General features: G+C 37.2%; 1 protein-coding gene and 1 pseudogene across 7 annotated transcripts in view; one reads left to right on the top strand and one right to left on the bottom strand.

Annotated features, from left to right (window-relative positions):
- ADGRL3 (adhesion G protein-coupled receptor L3) overlaps window positions 1-24,605 on the top strand; it is a 902,055-nt gene that overhangs the window by 579,473 nt on the left and 297,977 nt on the right. The gene's annotated exons all lie outside the window — the stretch shown is intronic.
- Window positions 5,137-5,536, bottom strand: LOC111547092 (annotated as a pseudogene).

Below are 24,605 nucleotides of genomic sequence, written 5' to 3'. Positions count from 1 at the left end.
GAAGTGGTGCACACTGGAGCAGTTTGTTTTCAAAAACCCTGTTTTTGTTGTTGTTGCTGTTGTTGTTGTTGTTGTTGTTGTTTAGAAACAAGAGTTATCTCCCAGGAAGTTTGCATAGCAAAAAGATTGCCCTCAGGTCCTAGAGAGGACAGGGTCAAATATGTATGTCTGAAAGGCACAAAGAAAGGATGTAAGGTTTCTCTGAGAGCATTTTGGGGCATATCAATGATCATAGATTTAAGGTATTTTTTTCTAAGTGCAGGACAACTCTATTTCCAATGTTTTGACTTTTTAAAGTATTTGCAAGCATCTCGATATGAACAGGAGAGATTTGGGGATTGTTAAGAAGGATGGATGGGCTTTGAATTGCTCCTAGTGCTGCGTTTCTATTTTTAATGGACTCAATTTGTAAGACAAGGGTAGTTGTTTTAAACTCTTCAGAAAACTGTGTTGCAGCCTGAATAATAAAGAGGCTGACCTTCCTATCAAATTACATTATTATTGAATTTGCTACTTCATATCAGATAACATATTTCTAACTAAGATGAAAATAAAAATCCCTATGTTCTAGATTGAGTTGCATGCCTTTAGAATGCTTTAATAAATTGTTACACAAAGCCTTCCTAATGTTATTTCTCTCTAAGTGATGCAGAAGTTTTTCCTCCTTAGCTCAACCAGATTTGGGTTCTTTTCTCAAAACCAAGAATTAGGCACAAGGTCATCAAAGAGTGAGTGGAGCAGAATTTATTAAGCAAAAGGAAAGCTCTCAGCAAAAAACAAAAAGAGGTCCTGAAAGCAGGTTTCCAGTTGCTTCCTTCACAGTTGAATATGAGGGCTTAAGGTGTGAATTCTACCCCATCCTTCCAGTGCACATGTGGGTCCTTAGGCTGAGTTCCTCCATATTGATTTATTTCTGTTACCGCACATATGTTAAGGAATGGAATTGTCCACTAAGGGCATGTTTAGGCAAGACCCCTGTGCAAGTTCCTTTATCTGCAAAAAACATCTGGTATAAATGCTTGTGGGGTGGGTTGAAGTTTCTCTCAGGCTCTGAAGATCAACCTCCAATTAAGCCCATTTCTGACCTTAGAGTATTTTGGCAAAAAAAAAAAAAAAAAAAAAAAAAATCCTTTGAAATATGATTGTCAGGTTTTGAATGGGACAAACAGTAAATTTTCCTGGCACAACTGAATCCCCTTTTTTCCCCTAACTATAAAGAACCAGAAGAGATGAACCCTTTTCCTTTAATTAATTATTTTTTCAGAGATCAAGATCTCATTGTGTTGCCTAAACTGGTCTCAAACTCCTGGGCTCAAACAGTCCTCCTGCCTCAGCCTCCCAAAGTGCAGGGATTACAGGCATGAGCCAACTGGAACTGCCCCCCACAACCCTGCCTTTTTTTTAAACCAAAGGGGTATCTATTCCATGTGACTCAAAATCAAAATCAATAAGCCCTTTTATAGCCTAATCACAGACGCAAGAGGCATCCCCAGAGTAGAAACCACCCTCATGATCCAGAGCCACTACCAAAAACAGACAGAAGAATGACAGATGCAGACAAAACCTCCTACGAGCTAGTAATGCCAGTAGGATACCAGCTGCAAATGGGGTGCAGCCCACATTTCTGTTGAGCCATCCTCATATCTCAGGGCCCCTGTCTAACAGTTGGCCACCTGCAGATGCAGGCCTGACAATCTGTGTGCCCTGACAGGTGTAAAGTCAAGCCAAGCTCTCAAGATACAAAGTGAGACAAATAGGAATGCCATGGCTGTCCCTGGGAGGAAAAGGATCAATAATCAATGAGTACTTCGAACCAAATTTGTAAGAGTTACAATTCAAAGGAATACTTCTTACAAATTTCTCCTGCTAATCTGAATTTGGAAAGGACTGGATGGGAAAAAAATCTTACCTTCTTCTCTCAACTGGCCTCTGCAGATAGAGATCTAGGAAACTGACTCAGTAAGAATTCTTTGCTGGCTTAGTCAGTGACAGCCCCAGAGTTGTTGAGTGCCCTAGCCAATGCAATCCCATCCTCATCACCAGAAACTGCAGAGAAGGAAAGCAGTATTTTCATTCTACCTGTCTACATTCTTGCTGGGACTCTGTAACCAAAGACATTAACAATAGAAAAATATACACATTTATTTAATTTAAGTTTTACATGACATGAGAGCCTTCCTAAGGAAATGAAGACCCCCCCCCCCCCAAATGGTTAAACCTGAGTATTTTTATGTGAGATTTGATGAAGTGTGCAAAGTTATGAAAAAGTGTGATAGGGCAAAGTATGGGTTAAGCAAAGTAAACTGGGGGAAATTTAGCAAAGCCTATTCATTCTGATTCCTCTTGCCCTTCCATCTTTGGATATAAAGATGCCCCTTTCCACTGGGTATATGAAAGGCAGCTCTCATTTGAGGTTCTTATGAAATGCTTCAGGAGAAAATCAGAGATACCTTCCTGCACTTGCTGTTTGTCAATTCCTTAAAACATTCAATGTGTCAGAGTTCTGTATTATGGGGTAGTATGTTCTGAACCTCCTCACCTACTAAAACCCGTGTTTTACTACCTTATATCACCATGTTTTAAAATATCATGTTTAAAATACCATGTTTAAAAAATACCATGTTTTACATACCTTGTATATTGGAAATCTACTTCTAAGTTTTCCTCTTAGAGAAACTCTCATACTTGTGTGCAAAGACATGCATAAGGTGTTCACTACAGTGATGCTTAAAATAGCATAAAAGTCAATCATACTGAATTGTTCTTCAGTAAAAGGGTACAGGGTGGAATAGGGAAGAAAGAAAAAGCACAGTTTGCTTGCACTTGTCCAGGTGGATAATGCCGAGCTGGAGCAGAAGACTTGAATCTGACAGTCATCTGCACTGGCACCAGAGGTTTTTGAAGCCCAGGACAACATGAAACATGGAGAAAAGCATTATGTGATCAGTTACCCCTTAGTAATATACTAAATCAAATATTGGTATATATGAAATAATGAATAAGAATTGATCTTATACTGGAGTTTTCTTTTTCCTAGTACCATTGTCTCATTCTTTCTCAAGCTGCAATAATATTGCAAAACAATCCAGATTATAACCTCCTAAAGCACCGGCAACCTTTTATTCCTATAACTTTCCACTAAATTATTACATCATTAGTAAAAGAAGCCCTCACTTTTCCAAAAAGTAAAATTTTATTCTGAAATTTTAATTGAGTGTGGCCTATAAGAATAACTGCCATGTGTTTCAGATACTGTGCTTATTAAACAATTCTTGATAATTTAATTTCTTAAAAAATTATTTTTATACCACTGTAGGCAAGGAGAAAAACCCCTTTTCCCTCTGACTTAGGTTCATTGGTGGGGCCCAGCAAATTAGACTGACAAAAGACAGATTAACAAGAGAAAAACAGTTTAGTAAGGAGTGCTTCATGGATGCACATGGGAGAATTCTGATGAGTAACTCAACGGGGTGATTGGAATTTAGGGCTATAGAGCATCTAAACAAAAAACAACAGATTTTGTAGAGAAGTGGCAAAACAAAGGAAAAGAACTTTGAGCTTGTAAGGGCAGCAAATTGTGGGAAGGAAAATATATGGGGAAACTAATGGAACATGAGAGCTACAGTAGTTCCCCCTTATCTGCAGTTTTGCTATCTGCAGTTTCAGTTACCTGTGGTCAACTGAGGTCTGCAAACAGGTGAGTAAACAACATCAGATCAAAAATATTCAGGAGATGGGCCGGGCATGGTGGCTTATGCTTGTAATCCCAGCACTTTGGGAGGCTGAGGCAGGCGAATCACCTAAGGTCAGGAATTCAAGACCAGCCTGGCCAACACAGTGAAACCCTGTCTCTACTAAAAATACAAAAGAATTAGCAGGGCATGGTGGTGGGCACCTATAATCCCAGCTACTCGGGAGGCTGAGGAAGGAGAATCGCTTGAACCTGGGAGGCAGAGGTTGCAGTGAGTCAAGATTGCATCATTGCACTCCAGCCTGGGCAAAAAGAGCAAAACTCTGTCTAAAAAAAAAAAAAAAAAAAAAATTAGGAAATGGAAACATAAAGTAAATAAATAAATAAATAAATAAATAAATAATACGATTTTTCTAGAAAAAACAATACAGTATAACAACTGCCTAAATTATATTTACATTGTATTAGGGATTATAAGTAATGTAGAAATGTTTTAAACAGTTTTGGAGAATGTGTGTAGGTTATATGCAAATACTATGCCATTTTATATCAGGGACTTAAGCATCCACAGAAAAATCCCCGGGAAGATTTGGAACCAATACCACGTGACTACAGAAAGATGACTGTACAGTACAATATATTTTGAGAGAAAGAAAGAGATACTGTATTCATGTAATTTGTATTGCAGTATGTTATAATTGTTCTATTGTATTATAAATTACAGTTGTTAATCTCTTACTGTGCCTAATTTATAAATTAAACTTTGTTGTAGGTGTGTATGTATAGGGAAAAACCTGATATATGTACTATTTGCTGCTATGGGTTGTTTCAGGCATCCACTAGGGGGCCGTGGGACATATTCCCTATGGGTAAGAGGAGACTACTGTAGTTAGTAACGTTTATTATGTGGATTCTTCTGGCGCCATCTCCAGGCTGATAAATGTTTAAAGTTGTCTCTAGTGATTAACTTCTATTTTTCCTAATAGAGAGGAGAGAGGGGATACTTTGTAAATTTATAGTCTACTTAGAGCTTGCCTTGTATCTGCTTCCAATTGTCTTCAGTTCAAAATCATCAATATGCCAAGTGGCATATTTTGGGGCATATTTTGCTACTTTTCATAACCTTCACTGAAGTTTCCCCCAAGTTATATTGACTTGCCAGATGGTCTAGATTCCTATGACAGCTTTTTTTTTTTTTTTTTTTTTTTAACTAAAAGCTTTCAGGAACACGGCAAAGTAGCTCAGTGGATGAACAAGACTATTGATTTAGCTGATCATGTTCTAGAGTTAAGAATTTGAAATACCATGACACAAATTCAAGTTCCTCGTTTTACAATCATGGAAAAGCTCAAATTTTCTTTTTTTTCTTTCCTTCTTTTTCTCTCTCTCTTTTTTTTTTTTTTTTTTTTTTTTTTGTGCTTGTGCGCCGAAGATTTATTTTTTCTTCATTTCTTGCATTTGAAGTACTCTTCAATGACATCCTTGGCCTGCGACTCCTTGCCATAGTCCTTAACTACTACACAACTGTAGCCAACCACTTTATGGGGTTTCCCCTCTCTGTCAATTGTACAGAGGCCTACCCTTTCCTCTAGTTTCTTGTTGTCATCAACATTAATTAGGTTGATTTGGTGTTCAGCACAAAGGGCTTCCACCAAATTGACATACATAGGCTCATCACATTTGGATACAAGCACACAAAGGTGGGCTTGGTGCTTGTCTAATCCTTTGGCAGCTTCGCGAATTCCACGTGCTAGGCCATGGTGGATGAGGGCGGTCTTCAGTACCTCTTGTAAAGCAGTATTAACGGCCATTTACACCTCCAGCAGCAACGCCTTCCTCGGCCATAGCGGTGGGTTACGGGTGAAGCCGAATCTTGAATGCACCCAAGCCTCCGCCTTTGCACGACTCGGTGGTGGCAGGCAAAGACGCCTCACCCGCCGAAAAGCTAAAATTTTCTAAACCTAACAGTGAGCAAGAAGACTATTACATGTGAGTGAAGTTAGGGGTTTTGAGTTCTTTTATTTTATTATTATTGCTTTTTTTTACTACTAAAACAAGATAACCAGAAAAGATTTATGAAAGTTTTAAACTGCAGGACAGAATTCACATAAGAAATTGAATATCTGAAATAATCACCTAGTTGAATTAAATTATATGTTGGGGTCAGGGTCTGAAATCAACTATTAAATTTTAGTATAATCAAAATTATTTTTGAAACTTCTTCATTAGATCATAAAATATACTGAATTTTAAAAAATATATTCCTATGTGGTGTACAGATATTATTACATATTATTGTACAAAGTATGGAGTACATAATGAAAAATATCTTTACAAAGTATCATTTTATAGTATTGTAATAACATAAAAGAACTACTTGAATTTATGTAAATTAAATGTATCTGTGATGCAATCCTCTGTATTAAGAAAAATTCAGTTGCTATTTCTGTGTTGATAAATCTTTTCCATGAGAACTTTTTCCCAAAACAATGCATCAACAAAAGTCTTCTTGAATATATTGATTTATACTTTTCCATTAAAGTTGTATGCAATTATTAGATTACTTACTAAGTGTGTCCACAGTGCGACTATTAAATAAACATATATAATGAGCTGAGAAATGTTCATTATGCATTGCTATTGCTTTTGAAAACAGGTTAAGATGATTTGGAATTTAGATCTTTATTAATTTCCCTGCTTTTGTTTATATTTGAAAATTTCTGGCCGGGCGCGGTGGCTCACGCCTGTAATCCCGCACTTTGGGAGACTGAGGTGGCGGATCACGAGGTCAGGAGATTGAAACCATCCTGGCTAACACGGTGAAACCCCGTCTCTACTAAAAATACAACAAATTAACCGGGTGTGGTTGTGGGCGCCTGTAGTCCCAGTTACTCGGGAGGCTGAGGCAGGAGAATGGCGTGAACCCAGGAGGCGGAGCTTGCAGTGAGCCGAGATCACGCCACTGCACTCCAGCCTGGGCCACAGAGCACAAGACTCAGTCTCAAATAAAAAAGAAAAAAAAAAAAAAGAAAAGAAAAGAAAAAGAAGATTTGTCTAAAAAAAAAAAAGTGTTTTAATTACTCACTATATGCCTTTTTATTTTATGTAGTACATGTTTTTACTACATGTGATCCAAAGTTTTAATGGTACTTAATACTTGAGTATTTCAGATTTGAGCTTTTCTGCATTTTACCAAATGTTTAGTGAATATATTCAGTCTTTGAAATTTTGAAATAAATTTCTGAAGATTAATTTAACAATTCACATGAACACAGGACTGATAGTTCAAAAAGTGCTAATTGTGTTCAGGAGAGTTATCTAGTTAGCTAATTGGCACCTGCTCGTCGTTAGTACACACAAATTCCCGGGAAAGTGCCAAAGTATTACTGTGAAAATAAAACTGCAAGAGAAGAGCCTTACTCTATTTCTAGTATTTATTTATTATTTATTTATTTATTTGCTAAGGTAGGAAAAAAAACAAAAAAGTAGTTCTTAAAAGTTTTGAGTATTGCTAGGGCATTTGCTTCTGTCTATCTATTAAATAGCCCTGAAAAAGTATGTAACACATTGAATCTACTCTCCTAGGGAAACAGAATAACAAAGTGGGTTGGTCTTTCACTCCAGAGACTTAAGAAATAGTTATAGTGTCATGTCAGATTGAGCATCTCTAATGTGAAAATTGGAAATCTGAAATGCTCCAAAATCTAAAACTTTCTGAGTGTCAACATTCTCCCACAAAAGAAAAATTCCACACCTGACCTCATGTTATAGATTGCAGTCAAAATACTGTCAAAACTTTATTTCATGCACAAAATTGTTAAGAACATTGTATAAAATTACCTTCAGGCTGTGTGTATACGGTGTTGATGAAACATAAATGAATTCCATGCTTAGACTTGGGTCCTATCCCCAAGATATCTCAAATATGTATTTGCAACTATTCCAAACTCTGGAAAAATCTGAAATCCAAAAGGCTTCTGGTCCCACACATTTCAGAGAAGAGATACTCAACCTTTATTTGGTTAAGCGGTACTCTCTATTGACTTCCACATTTAAACGGTTCAAACAGACAGCTTTCACCAGTTGTTTGTAAGGACAAACGTTGAAAAACATGAAAAGAAAACCATGAAGTGTAAAAATGCCAACATTGAATTTGAATAAAAGAAGAGTCAACCATTCTAATCAGAGGTGAAACCTTAACATTTTTGCTTTTAGCTTTCACAGTAAAACAGGTAAAAATTGCCTATCTGCAACATTCTTTTTTTTTTTTTTTTTTTTAATTTATCCAACTATGGCCATTTTATGTTGTACTTACATTCCCTTGGAAGGAGTAGGTACGTATATTCATCAAACCTTGTTATTATAAATATTAACCATTAGTATTGACTATTAGCCTAATATTGAGTGAATGCTTTTGATGATAGAAGCACTACTGACAGTCATTATCATGGTGTAATAATATTAAAAATCATCTGTAAGCTGGGCACGATGACTCACGCCTGTAATCCCAGCACTTTGGGGGGCCAAGGCATGAGGATCATCTGAGGTCAGGAGTTCAAGACCAGCCTGGCCAACATGGCGAGACCGCATCTCTATTAAAAATACAAAAATGAACTGAGCACAATGGTAAGCATCTGTAATCCCAGCTGCTTGGGAGGCTGAGTTAGGAGAACTGCTTGAACCCAGGAGGTGGAGGTTGCAGTGAGCCAAGATCATGCCATTGCACTCAAGCCTGGGTGACAGCGGGAGACTCTGTCTCAAAAAAAAAAAAAAAAAAAAAAAAAAAAAGAAAAAAGAAAAAAGAAAAAAATCATTTGTAGAGGAAATATTACAGTGTTTTACTACAATGTTATGTAATTTTGTTTTAGTGATCAGTGAGTTTAAATTATTTGATGAATTAGAGATGTACTATCATATTCATTTGCATAATCAAACCTATGTGCATATAGATTACACTTAACTGAATTTTTTTTAAGGACTGTTACAAAGAAAAACTGTCAGGTCCTACCTTAGACTGAATCTGAAACCCTGGGGGGTGGAGACCAGTAATCTACTTGTAACAAGCTGCTTAAATTTGAGAATTATCGCCTGTAATCCCAGCACTTTGGGAGGCTACTAAGTGGGTGGATCACCTGAGGTTAAGAGTTTGAGAACTCTGGCCAACATGGTGAAATCCCTTTCTCTATTAAAAATACAAAAATTAGGTGGGCATGGTGGCAGGCACCTGTAATCCCAGCTATTCGGGAGGCTGAGGCACGAGAATTGCTTGAACCTAGAGGTGGAGGTTACAGTGAGCCAAGATCGAGCACTGAGCCACCTAGCCCGGGTGTCGCGGTAAGACTCTGTCTCAAAAGAAAAGAAAAAAAAAAAAAAAAAAAAGGGAGAGAATTATCATATATTCCATAACTACTGCTAGGTTAGTATAAGCTACAAAATATAATAAAAATATGTTAAACTGTTTTTTGTGTTTTAAATTTCTGTGACTATTTTTGTTGATTGCCTTTATATAGATGTTTATGTAGATGTTTCTGAATCTCCTAATGACTAATTAGATGTTTCTGAATTTCCTATCTAATGCAAGGAGGCTCTATAAATCACCCCGGGATCATGTTAAAATGCTAATTTTCTGTCTCTCCCACATCTCATCAAATCAGAACCCTAAGATGTATTGATTCAGTATTTATAGTAAGGCCCTGGGTCATTATTATTTTTTTTTTTTTTATGGTGATTCTGGGTTTGGAAAAGAATCACTGTTCTCAACTTCCTAACATTGAATTGAATTTGTATCTTAGCATGAATAGGTGTACTAATCTATTAAGAAGCTGTGGCGCGGCCGGGTGCGGTGTCTCATGCCTGTAATCTCAGCACTTTGGGAGGCCAAGGTGGGCGGATCACGAGGTCAGGAGATCGAGACCAACCTGGCTAACACAGTGAAACCCTGTCTCTACTAAAAATACAAAAAAATAACCGGGCGTGGTGGCGGGTGCCTGTAGTCCCAGCTACTGGGGAGACTGAGGCAGGAGAATGGCGTGAACCCGGGAGGCGGAGCTTGCAGTGAGCCGAGATTGTGCCACTGCACCCCCAGCCTGGGCGACAGAGTGAGACTCCGTCTCAAAAAAAAAAAAAAGAAGAAGCTCTGGAGCGATGTATATGCTGCCTCCCTCTCTAGACTTAGGCTACTCAGACAGTGAAGCGTATCTCTTTGTTTTGTTAAATGACCCTATTTTGTGTCCTCACAGAATTACTGCCTGCCTGGTTGACAGAGAAGAGCAGCCACCTGATAGAGGATGGATATGTCCCTCACAGGTTTATCCTGGCCAAGCAGAATACTGTGTATCCTCACCTTGAATAGCTGGAATCAATTAACACAGTGAGAAGAGCAATGAGACTCGAGGCAGTCATGCAGTGTTTTGATCTGTTCATATGTTGGAGGGGAAGAGGTGAAAAATGGACAAAAAGACAAATTAGATCTGTTAGTATAGGTTAAAGGAATTTAGAAAAGGAAGCAGTAAGTTTCTATTCTCACCATGGGCAATACCTTGGATTTCCATATTTTAACTTAAGCAAAGGTTATGTTTCATACTCAAAAATAGGAAGCAGGTAGAGTTTCAATTTTTCATGTGTGTTTGTAATTTTCTCAGTGTACTAACTCATAGTCTATAACACATGATGGATTCCTTCTTCTGTCCATTCCCACTGATTTCCCTAAACATAGACAGATGAAAGGCTGTTTTGAAATGCTGTGAGACCAATCCCTCTTTCTGACTGTGTTAATTTATTCTGACTCTGCAAGGCCAACATGAATGGCACTCAGCTTTGCCAGCTGAGGTCTGAGTGAATGTAGGGAACCAGAGATCTTGCCCATCCTGAATCAGGCTGATGTGTTTGTTCCAGCCCCCTGTTGCTCTTACTTTTCTCTTAAACACAGAAACATCTGTTGACTTTGGTCCAACTAAGACTAAAATTTAAAAGCATCTTTTCAAATCTGAATCTGTTGAATTAAATATTCTAATATGGTTAAAAGGGACTCCAATAACATATTTTTTTTTTTTTTTTTTTTTTTTTTTTTTTTTTGAGACGGAGTCTCGCTCTGTCACCCAGGCTGGAATGCAGTGGCCGGATCTCAGCTCACTGCAAGCTCCGCCTCCCGGGTTTACGCCATTCTCCTGCCTCAGCCTCCAGAGTAGCTGGGACTACAGGCGCCCGCCACCTCGCCCGGCTAGTTTTTTGTATTTTTTTTAGTAGAGACGGGGTTTCACCGTGTTAGCCAGGATGGTCTCGATCTCCTGACCTCATGATCCGCCCGTCTCGGCCTCCCAAAGTGCTGGGATTACAGGCTTGAGCCACCGCTCCCGGCCAACATATCTTTTTAATTTCTAAAATTATGCATGAAATTGTTGTCTCTGCCGGTGCCCGGTGGCTCATGCCTATAATCCCAGCGCTTTGGGAGGCTGAGGAGGGTGGATCACCTGAGGTCAGGAGTTCGAGATCAGCCTGACCAACATGGAGAAACCCTATCTCTGATAAAAATACAAAATTAGCCGGGCACAGTGGTGCATGCCTGTAATCCCAGCTACTCGGGAGGCTGAGGCAGGAGAATTGCTTGAACCTGGAAGGTAGAGGTTGCCTTGAGCCAAGATTGTGCCATTGCACTCCAGCCTGGGGAACAAGAGCAAAACTCGGCCAAAAAAAAAACAAAAAAGGAAAAGGAAAAAACAAAGTGTTGTCTCACTTAATGAAATAACTATTTTTAAGAGAAACATTTCTTTATGTTTACCTCTCTCTTCACCTCTTTTCTGTATGCATCATTATAGGTTACTTCCAGAAATATTTGGCTTAGTGACTAAGGTGAGTAGTAGCTGGTTGTTGTGAAGATCTTTGTTGGGTTTTCATTAGTTCTTTTAATTTTATCCCGACTCTACCTCCAATTTAGAAATGAAAATACTATCATTGATTTTTGTTACTGATGTTGATTTATTTATTCATACTCTACCCTATTTCTGTTAGGATGTGTGGCAATTCTGATATTATTCCTCTTTAAAATAACATGAAATAGTAAAAGTGGTAAAATTAAAGTTTACACAAGCCTTGGGAAGTGTAAGCATTTCTAAACTATAAGAAAAAGTAAAGCTTAAAATATAAATCTGTTTCTTGTTTCACTAATAGCCATCGTGATTACCTATATTTAGATTCTAAGTATACTGTCTCTGAGATAATTCAGAGGACTTTTAGGTGTCCTTAATTATTCTTAATGATAAGGTTATGTATTTACATATTTCACTCTTTTAACAAATACTTATCAAATTATTACATTTGTGCCCAACTCGGTGCCTCAGAACTTAAATGAATTACAGTGAATGTGTAATGGAATTGATCCTTTTAAATTACAAAGCAATTGTTTACGATTAAAATGGGCTGACTGTATTACTTGAAATGGGAAGAGGAGGATGTAGTTACCATTTAGCAGAGTATTGATGAGTACTATAGACAGAGATGCAACATTGTTTTCATCCTAAATGTGTGAGCTCCCTGTTATTTTGATGGGCACAGCTTATTCTACATTCCTTTCTTTTTCCATTAATGAGAAGGAATAATATTCACTGATTCAGTCAGTAGCACTTGGCCATTATTTGCTGAGCTGTATAAACAATGAGCAGCTGCATCATTGTTTATATTACATGATTTTGTTTATTCATTTTAAAAATTTTATGACAGTACTGTAGCTTAGCAGCATTGCTTATGGTAATGAAGAAGTTAATTAGCAATATTGAGCAAGACTTTAAGACATGAGTTTTAATAAGTAGTGCTAAAAATATTACACTAGTCATCCACAGATAAATATAATAAACCTCAGACAAGTGGGGAAAATGGTCAAATTATGAGAAAAAAATATTTTAGAATGCTTTGGCTTTGTGGTTTCAAAAGAATAGTACAGACAAATACACATTCACATACCAAGGACACTACTAATTTCACTGGTGTTTCTTTCCTCTTAACCTAAAACTACTAAATGGTAGAAAATGGAAGTTTACTTTCACAATAAATAAATAAATAAATAGGCAGTAATCTTTTAATATTAAATTCATGCTGATAGACAAAGAAGACTCTGCCAGTAAAGCAGTCAGACAGCTTAAGAAGGATACTGGAATTATCTGAGCTTTCTAGCCCAGAAATATTGACAGACATAGTCCGAATGTGTCAGTCAGCTTCATTTTAGAGCCAAAGTCTTAATTCAAGCACTGGGAAATCCATAATTGGAAAGAATCCCATAGTCACTGCTGATATTTTTCTCTAATTATAAGTGACTTTGTTGTATCATAAGCTTCCTTAAGAACTCTTGATTGTGATAAGAAACGTATTCCCAGGCTCCACTGACTAGACCTGGCATTTTCAGAAATTAATTTCTATTGGCTAAGCATTAGAGTGTCATGCAGTAGTTGATATAGTGATACAAAAACACTATTATCAGAGTATTTAAATGTGGCATCAATTTTCCCTGAGGGCCAAACAGAGGTTAAACTTGCATTTCTTCATATCAGTGGCTTAAAGGACCCTGCGACTCATATTGGGATTCCATTATGATTGTGACAGATGGTGTTACTTTACCTTATCCTTTTGTCATGCCACCATCAGCAGTGTCTCTATATCTGAGCCAAGTGCCTGGGTGATTTAGTATATATTTAATTCCCATAGACCTTCAGAGCTTAGAGGTTATTTTTAATGCAAAAGGGGTGTTTTCCCTCTCTATATATATGGTATGTCCACATGTGAGTGGGCTGTGCCAATAGTTATTAAAGCCAATAGAAGTTAGATTAGTGATAGGAAATATCTTGAAAAGAGATAGTTCTACAAAATTGTATATAAATGAAGGTTCTTTGCTGAATGAGTTATGACCACATTCAAAATTATGTTATTTATTCAACATTTGATGAATATTTATGATATGCAAAATACTTTACTGAAAGCTATGGGAGATAAAGTAAGAGCCTTGGTCCCATAGATGAGGAATTCATTATTTGGTTATAGAGGCAACAAACTTGAAGAATCAAATTATGCCAAATAACAAAATTTCTTATTTTTATAAAATTTATCAAGTTAATAATAATAAATCTTAAAATAATGTACATCTTATTAAAGTTATGCATGATGTGGATTTATTTTTATTTAAATGAGATATTTAGTAAAATCTCATATGACACTCTTAGAAAATGAAGAAATGTGGACTACATTAGATTAGGTTAAATTATATGAAATTGCCAATATCTGACAGTTTTGATGTAAGAAAATGCAACTTTTATGACTTGATCTAATATAATGTATCGTCCTCACAAGTAGCTTGAATTACCCAAAGAGAGTAAAGCAATATGTTTGTTCATCAGAGTTAGTCTAGAAAGTAGTCTTATGAGAATGTTGACAAGATTTGTCCTTGGCCCTCTCTTGTTCAATATTTTTCGTCAATAACTTTGATGAAGATGTAGAAGATATGACAATTTGCATTGCTAGATGACAGATTATTTAGAAGGAATACCCTAATAGACCAGATGATAAAATCAAGAATCAAATGGTTTTGAACAGCCTATGTCAAGGTTCTAAAATTAAAAGATGAAATCTAACACAGATAAATGTTAAGTCCTATGTTTAGGTTTTTTTTATTCCCTTGTATATTATACAATTCCAAAATGTGAGACTCTGCTTGACATGTGAACAACAACAACAACAACAACAACAACAAAAACCCTTAATTCATTTTCGGCCAGCAGATAGATATAAGTTGACTCACTTTTTTCCAGTCACTTTATAAGATGCTGAGGATGCAATGACTCAAACACATTCAATCCCTGTCCTCACATGTTTACAGAATGTGGGGAACCACAGGTTCACTTTGTAACAACAGTTTGGGGTATGGAGTGTGAAAGATGAATGCAGTCTTCAGGTACATTAATAATAGTAATAATTATAATGACACCTAGAATCAAGGTGAACATTTTTATGCTATTCCCATTTGGTCAGACCGCTTCCTAAGAATTGGGTTCAGAACTCCTGGGTATCAGCTTTTAGGAAGAATATCAAAATTTGAGACTTGGTTCACAGGAGGATGCCTATGTTGGTATGAATTCTGGGAACTATAATCCAATAGATGAAAGGTTGAAGGATGAGGGTTTTTAGCTAATGGAAATCAAGTCTAATTGCCTGGGTTCAAAATGGCTCCACTACTTTCTAGCTATATAACATTGGGCAAGTTACTGAGCCTTTCTCAGCCTCAGTACTCTTATCAGAAAAAGAGAAATTATATCAGTATCTATATCTCAAGTTTGTTAAGAAGAGTAAGTTAATATTTGTAAAGTACTTAAAACAATGAATGACATGTAAGTGGCAAATGAGTGCTAAATGTAAATAAATGAATAGATGGATAGATATACCTATAAATTGATAGGTGGCTAGATAGGGGATAAATGAATAAGAGGGGTTAGGAAGGAGATTAAGAGAGAGACATAGAAGGTATTTTGAAATATCTGAAAAGAAGCTTTGGGAGAGAAAGTATCCATGCTTCATTCTTCCTAAAAGGAGCATGATCAAGTAGCCAGAAATCACTAGGTGAAAACAAATCCTTATTCTTTGATAAAATATACTGTTCTTTTATTTGGCCAGTTTTTATTCTGCAGTGCTCCAAATCTTGTTCATTTCTAAAGTGATGCAAAATTGGCAAAATTAACTTCAACAACTCTGCCTCTTCACATGATACCTTTCATGTAAAGTAGGTGGCACTGCTGTTAAGGTATAAAATTTCAAAATATTGTTACCTTCTAACGTGGAAATAAAATATAATCTGATAATGATTGGAACCTGAATAAATCCAATGTTAAGGCATGGTTGCCTATCGACTGATAATATAGCTGACTTAGAGGGGTAACTGCAAGTCTTGTCTTGTTTCAGGAGCTCTTCTGCCACAGATTATCTGAATAAACCCATAGAATTTTCTTAGTCTCTCTCTCCTTCTTTAACCAAATAAAAGCTCATCAATGCAGTGCTATTTCTAGCATTATCAGAGATTTATTCTGGCATTTAGGCATACTGCAGTGAGTTTATCCTTTTTATAGAACTTGATTATTCTTAATGGTTTTAGAGGAATGTTTCTTGCTAAGATCAATTTAATGTAACATTTCCAAAGTAAAAACTTTGGTTAGGAAGAAACAGTGGAGCTTTTGGAATGATAGTTTTAAAAATTACTTATTTGGGAGGTTGAGGCAGGAGAATCTCTTGAACCTGGGCCACAGAGGTTGCAGTGAGCCAAGATCATGCCACTACATGCGGGCCGGGCAACAGAGCTATTGGCAGTGTAGTTATTTAATTAGACAATAGAGATTTTTTTTTTTTTTTATGTGCTTAAAAGACATATATCTAAGGTAATTATATACACTAGCTGGATAATATATATAACTTTATCTGCAGAATGTTAGTTTCATGTTTCCACTGATACATACATTCTACATTCATGCTAATAGAAAGCCATTCAATGTTGGTTTTGGTGGTTGTCTTCAGAAAGGCTAATTTCTTCTTACTAGAAATATATAAAGTTTGGAATGTGATTTGTAAGCAGCCAGTTCGTAGCATTTAGTCAATAGTTCTTACTCTTCCTACAGTTTAAATATTCATTCATTCACTCACTCATTCTGCTTTGAATGAGGTTATTTGGCAAGCACTGTGAGTATGTAACATATGACTCTTGCCAAAAATGAACACCTTCCCATTGGGGACACACTTTAAATGAAGAAACCAGATGGAGAAAGAATAAGAAGAGTATTCATAAGATGAATGCTCATAAGATGATAAAATAATACTCAAAGGGGGAAAAGAGGAGATGCAAGGTATTTGGTAAGGCACCCTTATCTTAGCTGCTATTGCCATTAGCCATCAGAGTATTACACTTCCCATAGTTTTTGTTTGTTTTTGTTTGTAAACAGATTTCCTGTCTGAATAGGACATCATATTGGAAAGCGTAAGCAATGTGTTAAAAATTGTAGCTCTTATCCCATAGATGAGCTTATGAATTAATAAGATTTTTATCTTAAATGAGATTTTGTTCCAAAAATATTCTAACATTTGCCCATTGTGCTTTCACATATCTAGGCACACATCTAGGATAGGCTTATTAAGTATAAATAAAATCGGCAGGGCGCGGTGGCTCAAGCCTGTAATCCCGGCACTTTGGGAGGCCGAAACGGGCGGATCACGAGGTCAGGAGATGGAGACCATCCTGGCTAACACGGCGAAACCCCATCTCTATTAAAAAATACAAAAAAGAAAAAAACTAGCCGGGCGAGGTGGCCGGCGCCTATAGTCCCAGCTACTCCGGAGGCTGAGGCAGGAGAATGGCCTAAACCCGGGAGGCAAAGCTTGCAGTGAGCTGAGATCCGGCCACTGCACTCCAGCCTGGGCTACAGAGCGAGACTCCGTTTCAAAAAAAACAAAAACAAAAACAAAAAGTATAAATAAAATCAAACATTTTACATTGACAATTCTCATTTTATAGTGACAATACAAAATAGATCTTTGTGAAGTCTTATGCTGATTACTTACGAGATTCTTCAGTATTAAAAAAGAGAAAAACATGTCACACTGCTAATACTGGGATGCTAAGACTGATGGCATTCATGAATACACAGAAGATAAATAAAAACTTGAAACAGAATTAATTAAAATACATTTGTTAGACATTTCTTAGTTTCCTGGGCAAGGTATACCTTGAGAGGTTGTTAGAAGCAAGGGGAAAAGGTAAAAGGATTCCTCTTATATTCTGTAAATGATATATATATATATATATATATATATATATATATCATATATAAATATATATATATATATATATTTTTTTTTTTGTTTTGTTTTTTTTTTGACGGAGTCTTGCTCTGTCGCCTGGGCTGGAGTGCTGTGGCTGGATCTCAGCTCACTGCAAGCTCCGCCTCCCGGGTTTACGCCATTCTCCTGCCTCAGCCTCCCGAGTAGCTGGGACTACAGGTGCCCGCCACCTCGCCCGGCTAATTTTTTTTTTTTTTTATTTATTTTTTTATTTTTTAGTAGAGACGGGGTTTCACCGGGTTAGTCAGGATGGTCTTGATCTCCTGACCTCATGATCCGTCCGTCTCGGCCTCCCAAAGTGCTGGGATTACAGGCGTGAGCCACCGCGCCCAGCAATGATAAAATTTGTGAATAACTCAGTAACATCACAATTGAAGGTATCATTTTTCTCTAATTGATATGTCACATAGGACGAATTATGGTTTTTCACTAATTGCATATACTATCCAGACATTATTGGACTTCTTGAAATTCTATAAAGATTTTCAACTTTCCTCACATTATCTTTCAAATATCCCAGCTTTTAATAAATATTAAAAGTATAGTCATACTTTATTTTAAAAAAGCATAGGCACTTATATATGATAGTGATTTTGGAATGACTAATTTTTTTGCTAGACAATATCTAGCACTGCATGCTTTGAAAATATTATTGTATGTTCTTTATAATTTTATAAAGTAACAACATAAAGAGTGTTTTGGGGACTCCCAAATTAGTTTATGCCAATGAAGGAAGAAAACCGTCCAGTGGAATTTAATACCCAAAACAAATTCATTCAAAAGAATTATTTTTTTCCAGTAGTTTATCAGTACTTGAAAGCTTGTCAGAACTATTTATAAAATATATTCTATTCTTTATTTGTTTATGAATACCCAGCCTTATTTCCAAAATAGTTTTTTTCATTATTAAAAATTGAAATATTATTTTTATGCAGTAAAATTCACTCATTTTAATACAAGGCACAGAAAATTATGACAGATTCATATAACTTCACTGCCACAATCAAGATACAGAATAATTTCATCACTCTAAAAAATCCAGAAAAGGTTTAAGATATCTTACCTTGGCACATGGAACAGAGCACATAAATTAAAACTGGAAAACAATTTAGAAAAAAAAGATAGAAATAAAGTGAAGAAAGTAATAAGGCTAAAAATGCTACTGCAAAACTGATAGCTGTCCACAACATAGATATTAGATATATACATATATGCCATGTTTTCTTTATTCACTTGTTGATTGATGGGCATTTAGGCTGGTTCCCTATTTTTGCAATTGGGAATTGTTCTGCTATAACCGTTAGAGCAATTCATCAAAGAACAACCCTTCCCCAAGAAAGGAGAAAACAACAGAACAACAGCTAACCCCACCGCCTGTAACATCCTGGCTAACCAGAGGTCCGGAGTCTATCCATGTGACAACTTTACTGCAAGCACTACCAGCGTTAGTGAAAACCAGTGCAGCAATCAAAACTACAACCAAGTTCCCACCTCACTCCCCTGCTACCTCTACTGGAACAGGTGCAGGATCCACACCTGAAAGAACTGAAGACAGATCACATCACATAACTCTTTGCAGACACTCTCCAATACCGGCCCAGAGCCCAGTAGCTACACTGGGTGACTAGACCCAGAAGAGCAATAACAATCCATGCAGTCTGGCTCTCAGGAAGCCCCATCCCTAGTGGAAGGAGGAGAGCACCACATCAAGGGATCACCGTGTGGGACAAAATAATCTGAACAGCAGCCCTTGAACCCCAGATCTTTCCTTTGACATAGTCTACCCGAATGAGAAAGAACCCAGAAAAGTAGTTCTGGTAATATAACAAAACAAGGTTCTTTGACACCCACAAAAGATCAAATTAGCTCACCAGCAATGGATCCAAACCAAGAAGAAATCTCTGAATTGCCAGAAAAGAATATAGGAGGTTGATTTTTAAGCTACTCAAAATACAAGACCATATTAATGTAGACAGAGAGTGTATTAAAGTTTAAGAATCTATGTACATCCATAGATTTATGAGTTTACAATTAAGAAAACTAATTAGTGCTTTTTCCAAAATAAGATTTCAAGATATGGGCAATTGATTTCCAATAATATCATAGTAAAAATAACTTATTCGTTTTAAAACCAATTATGGAATTTTAAATAAAGATTTAAATCTTAAAGTCTAATTATAGAATCTTAAATCAAGTCTCAGTTCTTCACTTTTAAAATTAGAGAATAAGAAACATTTTAATCAAATTTAACAAAGGAGTCATAATATTAGAAATTCATGCATTATGTCACAGATTAACCAAAGATATGTTATTTACCTAGACTTTTTTTTTACTTATTTTCAGGATTTTAAAAAAGATAACTAAACCTTGATTTTAGATTATACTGATTACAAATTATGTATTTATTTACCAAATTTATGTTTTCTTGGAACACTTTTCACTAAATGATACAAGTAAAATTTCTCTGTGTGTGTGTGTGTGTGTGTGTGTTTGTGTGTGTACACACACATATATGTTGGTCTTTATTAACAAAGAAACTCCTAGACAGAAGAAATGTAAGAAATGTCCTGAGGGCTTTACTATATGGCACACTTAAAAACAGGCCAATTAACCACCAAATGTGCAAACAGAGCAATTAATCACCAAACAATTATATGCAAGAAACTTATTTTTAAGATTTATTTTTTCTTCAAAATATGTAATAAAGTACCTTTTGCTTAAATTTTCTAATTATGTTTGAGCGATTATAGGCTAGTAATAGTAAACTAACCTTTCTTTTAATTGGTAAGTTTGAACTTTAAGTATTTAATTGATGCTTCATAGTAAAATTGACTGATAGTTGATTTTCAAACAATTCTCTAAGGAATGAAATAAGTCTCCATTACTAACGAAGTGTAATTGATGTTTAATTAGTATTTTCACTTTTGACAAAATATGCTTATATACTAGAATATACATTATGTAACTACAATGTTAAAGCTTCCAAAACAGGCACAGAAAAAGTGTTGAATAATCAAAACTAGAATGGCAAAATATAAAATACAAATGCATAAATGAGCCATACCTTTTCCTCAACACCTGTTATTAAAAATAGAATAAATCTTTTCATGTCTGAATCTCTTAAAAAATGAGTCATGCTGAGTAGCAGAATATTCTACCTAAATCAGATTTTTTTTTTTTGAGACGGAGTCTTGCTCTGTCGCCCAGGCTGGAGTGCTGTGGCTGGATCTCAGCTCACTGCAAGCTCCGCCTCCCGGGTTTACGCCATTCTCCTGCCTCAGCCTCCCGAGTAGCTGGGACTACAGGTGCCTGCCACCTCGCCCGGCTAGTTTTTTTGTATTTTTTAGTAGAGACGGTGTTTCACAGTAGTAGCCAGGATGGTCTCGATCTCCTGACCTCGTGATCCGCCCGTCTTGGCCTCCCAAAGTGCTGGGATTACAGGCTTGAGCCACCGCGCCCGGCCTAAATCAGAGTGTTTAAGCACTAAAACTTTTAGGATACATTTTAGTCATTTGGAATAGATCCTTTCTGTAACTTTTATACTTAATTTTTATTATAGCAAAGTTACCTACATTTAACTTTTAACTTTTCCTTGGTCACTACAGATTATCATTATGTTGTGGTTTCTTTTTTACCTGCCTTATGTATTTTGTATTTAAATTCGTGGTTTTAAAACAAATAGGTTATTTTTACTATGACATTATTGGAAGTTGATTGCCTATATCTTGAAATATATGTTCATTTTAAAGTTATAAACCAAATTTTGGGAATATTACACAACTCCTATCACAATAGTTGACTGTACATTCATTTATGTATAGTAGGGCTGCCCTTATGGTAGAGGATTCATCCGAAGACTTCTAGTGGATGCCTGAAACTGTGGATGATACCAAAGCTTATATGCATGTTTTTTTTTTCCTATACATACATATAATAAAGTTTAATTGATAAATTAGAAACAGTAAAAGGTGAACAACCATAATTAATAATAAAATAGAAACAATTAGAAAAATATACTTTAAAAAAAGTTATATGAATGTGGTCTCTTTCTCTCTCTGTTGAGAATGACTGCTTTGTGAATCAGTGTTTCTGATGGAAGTATATCTTAATCCTTTTAAATATCTGGAAGGTAAAAACCAGAACTATTAGTTTAGGCTCTGTATTAGTCTGTTCTCATGTTGCTGATAAAGACATACGCAAGACTGGGTAATTTACAAAAGAAAGAGGTTTACTGGACTCACAGTTCCACATGGTTGGGGAGGCCTCACAATCATGGTAGAAGGCAAGGAGGAGCAAGTCACGTCTTACAAGGATGGCAGCAGGCAAAGAGAGAGAGCTTGTGCAGGGGAACTCCTCTTTATGAAACCATCAGATCTCATGAGACTTAGTCACTACCATGAAAATAGTAGAAGAAAGACCCACCACCATGATTGAATTACCTCCCACTGCATCCCTCCCATGACATACTGGAATTGTGGGAGTTTCAATTCAAGATGAGATTTGGGTGGGGACAGAAGCAAACCATATCATTTCACCTCTGGCCCCTCCAAATCTCATGTCCTCATATTTCAAAACCAATCATACCTTCCCAACAGTCTCCCAAAGTCTTAACTCATTTCAGCATTAACTCAAAAGTCCATAGTCCAAAGTCTCATCTGAGATAAGGCAAGTCCCTTCCAGCTATAAGCCTGTAAAATCAAATGCAAGTTAGTTACTACCTAGATACAATGGGGTATGGCATTGGGTAAATACAGCAATTCCAAATGGGATAAATTGGCAAAAACAAAGGAACTACAGGCCCTATGCAAGTCCAAAATCCAGTGGGGCAGTCAAATCTTAAAGCTCCAAAATGATCTCCTTTGACTTCATGTCTCACATCTGGGTCACAATGATGCAAGAGGTGGGTTCCCATGGTCTTGGACAGCTCTGCCCCTGTGACTTTGCAGGGTATGGCCTCCCTCCTGGCTGTTTACATGGGCTGGCATTGAGTGTCTGCAGCTTTTTCCAGGTGCATGCTATGAGGTGTTGGTGGATCTATCATTCAGGGATCTGGAGGACAGTGGCCCTCTTCTAACAGCTCCACTAGGCAGTGTCCCAGTAGGGACTTTGTGTGGAATTCCTCTGCATTGCCCTAGTGGAAGTTTTCCATGAGGGCCGCACCCCTGCAGAAAACTTCTGCCTGGGCATGCAGGCATTTCCATACATCTGAAATCTAGGTGGAGGTCCCCAAACCCCAATTCTTGACTCATGTGCATTCTCAGACTCAACACCACGTGGAAGCTGCCAAGGCTTGGGGCTTACACTCTCTGAAGCCATGGCCTGAGCTGTACATTGGCCCCTTTCAGCCACAGGTAGAGCAGCTGGGACACAGGGTACCAAGAGCAGGGGAACCTTGGGCCTGGCCCGTGAAACCACTTTTTCTTCCTAGGACTCCAGGCCTGTGATGGGAGGGACTGCCATGAAGACCTCTCTCATGCCCTAGAGACATTTTCCCCTTTGTTTTGGGGATTAACATTCAGCTCCTCATTATGCAAATTTCTGCAGCAGGCTTGAATTTCTCAGAAAATGAGATTTTCCTCAGAAAATGAGATTTTCATTTCTATCGCATTGACAGGTTGCAAATTTTCCAAACCTTTACGCGCTGCTTCCCTTATAAAACTGAATGCCTTTAATAGCACCCAAGTCACCTCTTTAATGCTTTGTTGCTTAGAAATTTCTTCTGCCAAATGCCCTAAAACATCTCTCTCAAATTCAAAGTTTCACAAATCTCTAGAGCAGGGGCAAAATGTCACCAGTCTCTTCGCTAAAACATAACAAAAGTCACCTTTGCTCCAATTCCATCTGAGACCACTTTAGCCTGTACTTTATTGTTCGTATCACTGTCAGCATTTTTGTTAAAGCCATTCAACAAGTCTCTAGGAAGTTCCAAACTTTTCCACTTTTTTTTTTTTTTTTTTTTTTGAGATGGAGTCTCACTCTGTCACCAGGCTAGAGTGCAGTGGCACGATCTCGGTTCACTGCATCCTCCGCCTCCCGGGTTCAAGCAATTCTCCTGTCTCAGCCTCCTTGAGTAGCTGGGATTATAGGTGTGTGCCACCACGCCCAGCTAATTTTTGTATTTTTAGTAGAGATGGTGTTTCATCATGTTGGTCATGCTGGTCTTGAACTCCTGACCTCGGGATCTGCCCACCTCAGCCTCCCAAAGTGCTTGGATTATAAGCATGAACCACCGCGCCTGACCACTTTCCCACAATTTTAAATCTTTTTCTGAGCCCTCCAAACTGTTCCAACCTCCGCCTGTTACCCAGTTCCAAAGTTGCTTCCACACTTTCAGGTATCTTTTCAGTAATGGCCTACTCAACTGGGCCATTTACCAATTTACTGTATGACTCTGTTCTCACACTGCTGATAAAGACATACTCGTGACTGGGCAATTTACAAAAAAAATAAAAGGTTTATTGGACTTACGGTTCCATGTGGCTGGGAGGCCTCACAATCATGGAAGAAGGCAAGGAACAGCAATTCACATCTTGGATGGAGGCAGGCAAAGAGAGAGAGCTTGTGCAGGGGAACTCCTCTTTATAAAACCATCACATCTCATGAGGCTTATTCACTACCACAAGAACAGCACAAGAAAGACCCACACTATGATTCAGTTACCTCCCACTGGGTCCCTCCCACAACAAGTGGCAACTGTGAGAATTACAATTCAAGATGAGATTTGGGTGGGGACACAGCCAAATCTTATCAGGCTCCCAACATTGCTTATCTTTTGCAACAACTAATATGACCCCCAGCCTCCATTCTCAACATATTCCTCCCCATCTTTATTTCCACTCTCAATCTACTCTCCAGAGAGCTACCAGATATTTCCAAAACTCAAAACAATACATTATAAAGTATAGTTTATTTTTTTAACTCCCTATTTTTTTTTTTTTTTTGTAAACTTGATTAAACTTACCTGGAAAAATATGACCTCAACATATGGTCATACCAAAAACAAATGTGTAGTCATAATTACCTATATCTATACTATGAATGAGAATGTAGTCTACAT

This window comes from Piliocolobus tephrosceles, chromosome 3, assembly GCF_002776525.5.
Source record: "Piliocolobus tephrosceles isolate RC106 chromosome 3, ASM277652v3, whole genome shotgun sequence".
Lineage (NCBI taxonomy): Eukaryota > Metazoa > Chordata > Mammalia > Primates > Cercopithecidae > Piliocolobus > Piliocolobus tephrosceles.
The sequence above is the reverse complement of the archived record's forward strand: the minus strand, read 5'-3'. Positions and strand labels throughout refer to the sequence as shown.